Below are 12091 nucleotides of genomic sequence, written 5' to 3'. Positions count from 1 at the left end.
AAGGGGTAGAGGGTGACTATGGTACAAATAATGATACACATGTATGCAAATGCAAAAATGATAAATGTTGAAACTGTTCCAGGAATCAGGAGAGAGGACTAGGAGAGCAGTGGAAGGGGTGAATCCAAGTATGATATATTTGATACATTTTAAAACCATTGTAAATGCTACAATGTACACCTACCCAACACAATTTTTTTAAGTTACTTTAAAAAAAGAAAAAAAGATATTTCAACTACAAAAATAGAGACTATACATGCATGGGGAAAAAAGTTAACAATATAAATAAAGTGAAAAGAAAAAAGATAAAATGAAAAACATGACATCTTAGCTTGATATAAAGTAGCTACACAGGAAGTTTCCTTATAATATTTCTATGTATGTAGGTAATATAACCACAACTTGTTTATCTCCTCTAATTTTATTCATTCTAACTTAGTTCATTTCTTACAGTAGTTTCTGTCAGCTTAGTATTTCCATATTCATTCTTGTATACTGAGTATGTCAACCTTATTCAAACACTCAGTTTAGCTCCCCTTTGTGCATGACCTCCCCTTAGTATGACCAGTGTTTCATAATATTGTGACAGTTGTGTTGGGTCTATGTACCACAAATGAGAGACCATGCAACATTTGGCATTCTCAGCCCAGCTAACTTTACTTAAGATGATGTTCTCTAATTCCATCCATTTACCAGTGAATGACAAAATTTCTTTCTTCTTTGTGGCTGAGTAAAATTTCATTGTGTATAAATACCACATTTTCTTAATCCATTTGTCAGTAGTCGGGTATGTTGGCTGTTTCCATAGCTTAGCTATTGTGAATAGTGCTGCAATGAACATAAGTGTACAGGTGCTTTTGTTATAAGCTGACATACAATCTTTTAGGTATATCCCTAGGAGTGGTATTGCTGGATAGTATGGCAGGTTTACTTTTAGTTTTCTAAGGACCCTCCATCCTATTTTCCATAGTGGCTGTACTTGCTTACATTCACACCAGCAGTATATGAAAGTTCCTTTTTCCCATATCCTCACCAACATTTATTGTCGTTTGTACTTTTTTCTTAGTGTGTATGTGTGTGTGTGGTACTGGAGTTTGAACTCGGCCTACACCTTGAGCCTCCCCACCTGCCTATTTTTTTGTGTTAGGGCTAGTTTTGAGCCTTGATCCTCCTAATCTCTGCCTGCTGAGTAGAATTACAAGCTTGAGCCACCAACACCTGGATGTTGTTTATGTTCTTGATGGTAGCTATTCTAACAGGAGCAAGGTGAAATCTTAATGTGATTTTTATTTGCATTTCCTTTATGGCCAGGGCTGGTGAGCATTTTTTCATGTGTTTTATAGCCATTTGGACTTCTTCCTTTAAAAAGGCTTTGCTCAGTTCACTTTCCCATGTCATTTATTTTTTGGGAGTTTAGATTTTTGAGTTACATGTATATTCTTGTTATCAACCCATTATCAGATGTATAGCTGGCAAATATTTTCCTCATTCCATGGGTGACCTCTTCAATTTACAGACCACTTCTTTTGTTGTGCAGAAATTTTTAATAGTTGCTGAGCTGCTTGATTTCTACTGAGGAAGTCATTGCCTATGTCTATTGCTCCAGGGTATTCCCAGCTCTTTCCTGCACTAGCTTCAAGGTTTCAGGTCTTACATTAAGGCCTTTAATACATTTTGAGTTGATATTGTACAGAGTGATAAACTTCAGTTTTCTGCAGGCAGATATCCAGTTTTCCCTGCAACATTTGTTGAAGAGGCTATCTTTCCTCCATTGTATGTTTTTGGCACTTTTGTTGAAGACTAGCTGGGCATAGTGGTGTGGATTTGTATCTTGGTTTTTATTCTGTTCCACTCATCTTCATATCTGTTTTTGTGCCAATAACATGCTAGTTTTTGATGCTGTGGCTGTGTTGTACAGTTTGAAGTTGGGTATTGTGATATATCCAGACTTACTGTTTTTGCTCAGTATTGCTTTGGCTATTCTCAGACTTTTGTGTTTCTGCATACTCTTTTGAGTTGATTTTCAATTTCTGTGATGAAGGTCATTGAGATTTTGATGGGAATTGTGTTGAATATGTAGATTGCTTTTGGTAGTATAGACATTTTACTATGTTGATTCTATCAAACCGTGAGCATGAGAGATCTTTCCATCTTCTATAGTCTTCTTTGATTTCTTTCTTCAGTGGTTTGTAGTTTTCCTTGTACAGGTCATTCACATCCTTTGTAAAGTTTATTCCCAGGTATTTGATTTGTTTTTGATGTTATTGTAAGTGAAATTGTTTTTTGTTTATTCTTTCTCAATATGCTCATTGTTGGTGTAATGAAAGGCTAGAGACTTTATAAATTGATTTTGTATCATACTACTTTGCTGAAGATGTTTATGATGTCTAAGAGTTTTTTGGTGGAGTTTTTCAGGTCTTTTGGCATAAGATCATGTGATCTGTGAATAAGAATAATTTCATTTCTTCGTTAGCTATTTATATTCCTTTTATTTCTTCTTCCTGCCTTATTGCTCTGGAGAGGAATTCTAAGACTATGTTGAATAGGAGTGGAAAGGGTGGGCATCCTTGTCTCATTCCTGACTTTAGGGGAAATGATTTCAGTTTTTCCCCATTAATATGATGTTGGCTGTAGGATTGTCATATGTTGGCTCAATTAGGTTGAGGTACATTCTTTCTATTCCTAGTATCATCAGAGCTTTTTATCATGAAATTGTGCTAAATCTTATCAAAGGCTTTTTCTGCATCAATTGAAATGATCAAGTGGTTTTTGTCTTTGCTTCTGTTAATGTGCTGTATTACATCTAATGAATTGCTTATGTTGAACCACCCCTGCATCACTGGCATGAAGCTGACTTGGTCATGGTGCATGATCTTTCCAATATGTTGTTGGATTGTTTACCATCTTTTATTCAGGATTTTTCCATCTGTGTTCATTAAGATGGTTGACTTTTAATTCTCTTTTTTTGGTGTGTCTTGGTGCAGTTTGGGGGTAAGTGTGATACTGGTTTCATAAAATGAATTAGGCAGTGTTGTTTCCCTTTCTATTTCATGAAAAAGTTTAATGAGTGTTGATATTAGTTGTTCATTGAAGGTCTGGTAGAATTCAGCAGAGAATCTGTCATGCCCTTTTCTTTTTGGGGAGACTATTGCTGCTTCAATTTCATTTCATGTTATACATCTGTTTAGATGATTAATATCCTTTTGGTTCAGTTTTGAATGGTCATAAGCATCTAGACATTTGCCCATTTCTTCTAGATTTTCCAGTTTTTTTGAATATAGGTTCTCAAAGTAGTCTCTGATGATTCCCTGGATTTCTTTGGTGTTTGTTGTTATTTTCCCTTTTTCATTTCTGATTTTATTAATTTAGGTCTTTCCCTGCCTCATTTTAGTCAGATTTGCCAGGGATTTGTCAATCTTGTTTGATTTTTCAAAGAATCAGCTTTTTGTTTCATTGATTCTTTGTATGATTATTTTGTTCTCTGTTTCTTAATTTTGACTCTTATTTTTCTTATTTCTCTCCTTCTGCTTGTTTTATGTTTAGCTTGTTCTTGTTTTTCTATGAGTTTAAGATGCAGAATTGGGTTATTTATTTGATATCCTGTGTTTTTACTATATGCATTCGTGACTACAAACTTTCCTCTAGCAGTGACTTTGCTGTATTCCATAGGTTCTGATAGGTTATGTTTCCACTTTAATTAAATTCCAAGAACTTATTGATTTCCTCCCCTATTTCTTCTATGATCCACTGATAGTAGATCAATGTGTTTTTCAGCCTCCAACTGTTTGTCTACTTTCTCCTGCTGCTTTTGTTGTTGAGTTCTAGTTTCATCTGTCAGTTCCATTAGCTCTATGGTGTCATTTAGTTCTATGATTTCTTTGTTGATTTTTTTGTCTGGATGACCTATCTTTTGGTAATAGAAGGGTATTAAAGTTTCCCACTACCACTGTGTTGGGGGTCCATATTTGATTTTAAGTCCTTTAATGTATGTTTAATGAAGTTGGGTGCACTGATATTGTGGCACATATAAGTTGATAATTGTTATTTCCTCTTGATATATTTGTTGTTTTATTAGTATGAAGTGACCTTCTTTCTCTCTTTTGACTAAGTTTGAAGTCCACTTTATCTGATGCAAATATTGCTACAACTGCTTGTTTTCAGAGTCCATTAGCTTGGTAAATCTTCTAACCTTTCACTCTCAGCATGTGTGTTTCTGTCAATAAGATGGGTCTCTTGTAAACAACAAACTGTTGGGCCTTCCTTTTCAGTCCAGTTTGCCCAATGGTGTCTTTTGATGAGGGGGTTGAGCCCATTAACATTCATTGTTTGTATTGAGAGGTATGTTGTGATTCCTGACATTTATTTTTGTTGCTTGAAGATTTGAATGTGTGCAACCAAGTCAGTGCAACTCTGAGTACTCATCTGTTTTTCTCATGAGGTTTAATACTTCTTGTACTTCATATTCTGTGTGTAGGATTCCTTTCAGAATCTTCATAGTGGTGGCTTGGTGTTCATATACTGTTTTAGTTTCTGTTTTTCACGAAAGACTTTTATTCCTACATCAATTTTGTATGATAGTTTTACTGGGTAAAGTATCCTAGTACTGAAATTGTTTTCTTTACATGCTCAAAATACCTCACTCATGCCCTTCTTGCTTTTAAGGTTTTTGTTGAGAAATCTACTGTTATTTTGATTAGTTTATTTTCTATGTTATTTGTTTTTCTCTATTACAGCCTTCAATATTCTTTCTTTATTCTCTGTGCTAGTTGTTTTAATGATAATATGCAGTGGAGAGGTTCTATTTTGGTCAAGTCTGTTTTGTGTTCTGGATGCTTCCTTAACCTGAATGTGCAACTTTTTCTTGAGATTTGGGCAATTTTGTTGAATATATTTTGTAACCCCTTGGCTTACTCCTTTTCTCCTTTTTCAATGCCCATGATTCACACGTTTGGTCTTCTCATGGAGTCACTGAATTCCTGTGTATTCCTTTCATAGCTCTTGAGTCTTTTGTCTAAGAGTTCTTTTGTTTTTTTCTTTTATATCTATTTTGTCTTTGAGCCATGACAGTCTGTCTTCCAGTTGTTCTAGTCTGCTGTGGTGACTTCCCACTGTATTTTTAAATTTAACTTAAGGAACTTTTTATTTCCAGGGTTTATGTTTGATTCTTTTTTCCATATCTTTGTTAAACTCTTTCATATTTTGTGCTTCATTCTTTATCTTATATATCTCTTTTTTTATAGTCTCCTTTGGTTCACTTTGGAGTTTATTGAAGTCCTCTCTCTGTTCATTAGTTTCTGTGTCTTCTCACATTTTTTATTTGTGGTGTTTTGATATTCTTTGAGTTCATACTATACATTATGTTTAACCATCTCTTGTAGCTTCTCTGTATATCTATGAGCTCATTGATGATTCCTCTTTGAAATTTTTTTTATGAATGTCATTGAGTTCATTGGTCATATTTATTATCATTCTGTTGGGGTCAGGAACTGGTTATTCATTTTCATTTCCCACTAAATCCTGTATTGAATTTTTGGCCTTTCACAGGGTATAATTTCCTTGCCTTCTTCATCTCCCAATTCTTCTAACATATGCTGTGCTTCTATGTTCTTGATTGTCTAGTTGAGGATTTTAATCACCTGTTATCTTTCTCTTGACTTAATTACTTTCTTGTGACTGGCTTAGTCATTAGCTAGGTTGATGTGCTCTTTCTGTCATGGACCTGGAAGTATTAATTAACAATAACATATTCACAAGTTAAGTGCCAGACCAGTTATTTACATATTATATAGAGAACTCCTTGGTGATAATATCTATAAGCAGTGTGAATTGGGGAAGAGGGTAACATTTGTTTGCATAGAGATAGGTACTTGGGTAATTTACAAAGATGGCACTAGAAAGGGAGGGCAGAAAGGGGAAGATGGGATGAAGAGGGAAAGAGGTGTGGGGGGCTACATGTTTTTAGGACCCATATATGTGTTAGGGTGTAGTTTAGTTGTTGTAGTGGAGGGTGCTTGTGTCAGTGATTACAGAGGTATAGGGGTGTGTAGGGTTGGTATAGTAGAATAAGTAGTGGGTGGCAAGGGTGGAGGACAGAGGGGTAGTGGAGTGAATGGCAGGGGAAGGTAAGAAGGGGTAGATGAAATCAGGGGGAGATAATGGATGAAAGGGGGCAGAAAAAATAGTTGGGGAGACAACAATGGATTGTAGCACAAGAAGAAAGAAAGTAAAGCAGTAAGACTAGAGATTAAAAAAAAGTAGTAATAAAATTAAAAATACTAAAAAAGGGGGAAATTAAGAAAAAACAAAGAATAAAAACAAAAAATGGATTAAAGTAAAATAAAAAAAAGAAAGCAACACCACCAATAAATAAATAAATAAATGAATAGAAGTAAAATCAGTTTGGTGAAAGTTCTGAACTTATTCCTTTGGTGTCAAATCCAGGTACTTGTGCTTATGACTGGGGTTTTCTCAGTTCCACTATCTCTTCTCGAGGTTGGTAGTCTGGGCAGCAGTTGCTGCCCCTCTTCTTGGATAGCTTAGGGGTGAGTGAGCTGGGGGACTTTTTTAGTTCTGTTTTACTTGGTCTGATGGGTCATCTGGTGTACACAGGATCTCTGTAGTGGTCTTACCAGAAGGCTGGCTTTTGAGCAGTAGTTGGTTCCTTCTGTCCAGATGGCAAGTTGCAAGTAAGGTCTGTGATTGCTTACTACCAGATTGTCCAAGGTGGTCAGATAGGTTGCTTTTTTTTACCAGACAGCAGCTGAGTCACTCCACAGACACAGCTCTGTCTGGTCAGCATCTCTCCCAACAAGGTGGGGCAATTCAGTTTTGTGCACCCTCCACAAAGATTAGCTCAATGATCCATCATGCTCCCACTCTGGGAAGTTGGCTTCTTGCCCCACCCCTTCTCTCAGCATTTGTTCCTTGCCACGTTCCCACTTGCAGGGTTCTGCTTCTCACCCCACCCCCACTCTCAGAGACTAGGCTGATTCAGAGTTCTACTCTTCCCCTGCTGGCAGTAGTAAATTATATTCACTGTCTATGTCATTCAGTTTTGTTCAGGGAGGGTGCAATCCACCTATGAGCTGCACTGGATTATGTTTCCAGGAGGTCGTGTGGTATGCAGTATTCACCTGTTGGGTTTGCAATACACAACATTTGGAGAAATGGTGGGCAGCTTTTCCTGAGTTATATGCTCACTGGGACTTGGTCTAAGTCAGCAGGGCATATGTAGGCTTTCCATGGGTTAGGAGTCCAGTCCATCACAGAGTTTAGTTCTATTTTATCCTCTGTCTTTTGCTTTTTGCAAACAAAGAGAGACACAGAGAGAGAAAAGGTCAGTGGCTTTTCACAAGGCAGATGCGCCCTACTGGCTGTACCATGCAGGGATTTTTCTGGCTGTTAGATGCAATTAAAAGCTATTTTCAGGGTCAGTCTTTGAACTTTATGTGTGCCCTATATGTTGGCATTTATTTAGTTGGCTAAAAAGAATAAGAATTACCCAAAAGTAGCTATCATGACTCCAAGTATTTTCTGAAATCCTGGCGCTCAGCAATTCTGATTCACTCTCCTATCCACCATTTTGGATCTCCCTGTGTTAATTTTCAAAATAATCTTCTAACTTTGCACAGGAAATCCTGGTTCTACCATTTTAACTATGTCATCTGAGTCATTGAAATAAATATTAGGACAAAGACTGACATTTTATTTGAACAGATATTATTCACTAAAAGATACAATGTTTCTGTACCATTTTTGTTAACAATCTTTAGTCTACATCTAATCATTTGGAAGCAGAAGGTAATGTCCAGTAATAAACATTCTATAAAATCTTTAACTTGTGTTCTTCAACAATTTCTAAGTGAAGAAAGATAAAACATATGCTTCAGTGTGTCCCAGATAACCAAGTTACCTGGTCTGTTATGTAATTCATGGAACTCTTAGATTGAACCATTGAGGCAGAGATAGTCATTGGCTAGTATCTTTAGAGAATATTGTTTAGACATTTAAGAAAAATTTAATATGAACCGAGAGCTATTCATTAGCAGTGTATAAAAGTAAAATTTGTTGATTTTTTAAATTATCATATGGTTTTGTAAAGAAAGCCCTTATTAAGGAGTAAAGAGTGATGATACCTCTAACTTCTTTCAAAGTACTCAAAGTTTTTGTACTGTGCTTGTGACTTCTCTATAAATTTCAAATTACATAATTCATTGGCTGAATTTTGTATGGGAAGATTTATAAAAACTAATTAACTCTAGAATTATGAATACATTATATATACCTTTAATTATTGAGTTAAAATGCATCAACAATTAATCATGCAGTGTTAAATAAGCAATGTCTGTGCACATAGGTATTATTCTAAGAATTTGGAGAAATAAAAGTACTTTTAAATATGTCTAGTTTTCACGAAGCCTATAATCTTGTTAAAGAATCAAAGCTATCAAGTATGAAATTGAGTAAGTGTGTGATATATGGAATATTGAAGTACAGGAAAGGAAACGTACCATGAAAGGACCAACACATAATGTAATGGATTCTTGGAAGAAGTGACTTTGTGGTTCCTTCAGTAAACGTGGAACAGAACACTGGAAATCTGGGAGAAGGAAGTAGGAAGTTAGAAAAGGAAAAAAATCTGATCAGTATCTGGCATTGCTTGGTATAATACTCAGTGTTCGCTACTTTAATTCATATAACAGTGCTATGAAGGGGGAATTTTTGTTTCTCACAAGAATGGTTACTGAGAAAGTTTAAATAACTTACAATTTACCCAAGATGTTGTAATTAGGGTTTGCATTCACATCACTCCCATTCCAAAGCCAATTCTAAAAATAAACTATGGCAAAGTATTAAAGATCTTAATAAACTTTTCTGATCTTTTTTTAAATTTCATTTTTCTATTTGCAAATCAGTGTATGGGTAGCATTCTTCTTTATCATTAACCATCTTGGGAAAGAAAAAAATGATATTATCTAAACCAATTCCTTTATAAACATGCTAGTAACAGAATTCCATATAAAAGAGGTCATTATATCCTGCTCTAGTTTTTATTTGTCCTTATCCATGGAATGCCTTTAGCATATCAAATCAGGACTATTTCTGATTTTTTATTTTTTCTACAGTTTTTTTATTATTATTCATTTATTCACATGTGCATACATTGTTTGGGTCATGTCTCCCCCTGCCCCCCTTTCCCATCCTCTCCCCCCTTCCACCCTCAGTTCCAGGCAGGTCCTGTTCTGCCTTTATCACTAGTTTTGTTGAAGAAAAGAGACAAGCATAATAAGGAAGACAAAGTGTTTTTGCTAGTTGAGTTAAGGATAGCTATCTAGAAATATTCTAGGTTTGCTTTCGTGTACACATGTTATGACCCTTGTTGATGAATCAACATCCATCTCTAACTGATATTTACCCTGGATACTGATCCCCTTCTCATAATAACCTCTGTTGCTTTAAGGATTCTGTATTAGTTCCTCTGGAGTGGGGACATCAAATGCTTTCATGTTTTGGGTTTTCTTTTTTTTTTTTTTTTCATTTATTCACATGTGCATACATTGTTTGGGTCATTTCTTCATCCTGCCCCCTCCTCCATCTTTCCCACCCCCCTGAGTTCCAGGCAGGTCCTGTTCTGCCATTATCACTAATTTTGTTGAAGAAAAGACATAAGCATAATAAGGAAGACAAAGCATTTTTGCTAGTTGAGTTAAGGACAGCTATAAAGAGAGATTCCTACTATTGCTTTCATGTACCCATGTGTTACTACCCATGTTGATTCAACTCTAATTGATCTTTACATTGGTTCCTGATCCCCTGCTCATGATAACCTCTGTCATTTTAAAGTTTCCTCTGGAGTGGGGACATCAAATGCTTTCATGTTTTGGGTTTTCTACCTATTTCTATAACATCCATATGTGCTCTCCCCATGTCATATGGTCCCAGTCCAATCACATTATTGCATTTGCCCTAGATCTAAAGTCCACATGAGGGAGAACATACTATTTTTGGTCTTCTGAGCTTGGCTGACCTCGCTCAGAATGGTGCTCTCTAGTTCCATCCATTCACCTGCAATTGATAAGATTTCATTCTTCTTCACGACTGAGTAAAATTCCATTTTGTAAAAGTACCACATTTTCTTGATCCATTCATCAATAGTGGGGCATCTTGGTTGTTTCCATAACTTGGCTATTGTGAAAAGCTCTGCAATAAACATGGGTGTGTAGGTGCCTCTGGAGTAACCTGTGTTGCATTCCTTTGAATATATCCCCAGGAGTGGGATTGCTGGATCATATGGCAGGTCTATGTTTAGATTTTTAGAAGCCTCCAAATTTTTTTCCAGAGTGGTTGTACCAGCTTGCATTCCTACCAGCAGTGGATTAGGGTTCTTTTTGCCCCACATCCTAGCCAACACATGTTGTTGGTGGTGTTTTTGATGATGGCTATTCTAACAGTGGTGAGGTGGAATCTTAGTGTGGTTTTGATTTGCATTTACTTTATGACTACAGATGGTGAGCATTTTTTCATGTGCTTTTTTGCCATTTGAATTTCTTTTTTTGAGAAAGTTCTATTAAGTTCAGTGGCCCATTTTTTAATTGGTTCATTGAGTTTAGGAGGGTTTAGTTTCTTAAGTTCCCTATATATTCTGGTTATCATTCTCTTCTCTTATGTATAGCTAGCAAATATTTTCTCCCAGTCTGTGGGTGGTCTCTTCAGTTTAGAGACTATTTCTTTGGATGTGCAGAAGCTTTTTAATTTTATGAAGTCCCATTTGTCCATCCATTCTCTTAGTTGCTGGGCTGCTGGGGTTCTATTGAGAATTCCTTGCCTATACCTATTAGTTCCAGAGTGTTTCCTGCTCCTTCCTGTAGTAACTTCAGAGTTTCAGGTCTGATATTTAGGTCCTTGATCCATTTTGAGTTGATACTAGTACAGGGTGATAGACATGGATTTAGTTTCAGTTTCTTGTAGATGGATAACCACTTTTCCCAGTAACATTTGTTGAAGAGGCTGTCTTTTCTCCATTATATGTTTTTGGCACCTTTGTCAAAAATGAAGTGGGTATAGTTGTGTGGATTCATATCTGGATCTTCTATTCTGTTCCACTGGTCTTCATGTCTGTTTTATGCTAGTACCATGGTATTTTTATTGCTATTGCTTTGTAATATAGTTTGAAGTAGGGTATTGTGATACCTCCAGCATTGCTTTTTGCTGAGTATTGCCTTGGCTATTCGTAGTCTCTTGTGTTTCCAAATGAAATTTAGAGTAGATTTTTCAATCTCTTTGATGAAAGTCATTGGGATTTTGATGGGAATTGGATTAAACATGTAGAATGCTTTTGGTAGTATAGCCATTTTTACTATGTTGATTCTACCAATCCATGAGCACAGAAGATCTTTCCATCTTCTGTAGTCTTCCTCGATCTCTTTCTTCAGGTGTTTGTAATTCTCCTTGTAGAGTTCATTCACATATTTTGTTAAATTTACTTCTAGGTATTTGATTTTTGTTTTGAAGCTATTGTGAATGGAATTGTTTCCATATATTCCTTCTCAGTTTGTTTGTTGTTGGTGTATAGAAAAGCTAATGGTTTTGTAGGTTGATTTTGTGTCCTGTCACCTTACTGTATCTGTTTATGGTGTCTAAAAGTTTTTGGGTCTTTAAGGTATAGGATTATATCATCTACAAATAAGGATATTTTGACAGTTTCTTTACCTATTTATATTCCTTTTATTTCCTCTTCTTGCCTAATTGCACTGGCTAGAAATTCAAGTACTATGTTGAATAGGAATGGAGATAGTGGGCACCCTTGTCCCATTCCTGATTTTATGGAAAATGATTTCAGTTTTTCACCATTAAGTATGATGTTGGCTGTAGGTTTGTCATAAATAGCCTTTACAATGTTGAGGTACATTCCTTCTATTCCTAATTTTCTTAGAGCTTTTATCATGAAGTGGTGTTGGATCTTGTCAAAGGCTTTTTCTCCATCTATTTAGATGATCAAGTGGTTTTTGTCTTTGCTTTTATTAATGTGCTGTATTACATTTATAGATTTGCATGTGTTGAACCATCCCTGCATCCCTGGGATGAAGCTGAC

Source organism: Castor canadensis, chromosome 4 (genome assembly GCF_047511655.1).
Source record: "Castor canadensis chromosome 4, mCasCan1.hap1v2, whole genome shotgun sequence".
In the NCBI taxonomy this organism is placed as follows: domain Eukaryota; kingdom Metazoa; phylum Chordata; class Mammalia; order Rodentia; family Castoridae; genus Castor; species Castor canadensis.
Note: the sequence above shows the minus strand (reverse complement) of the source record.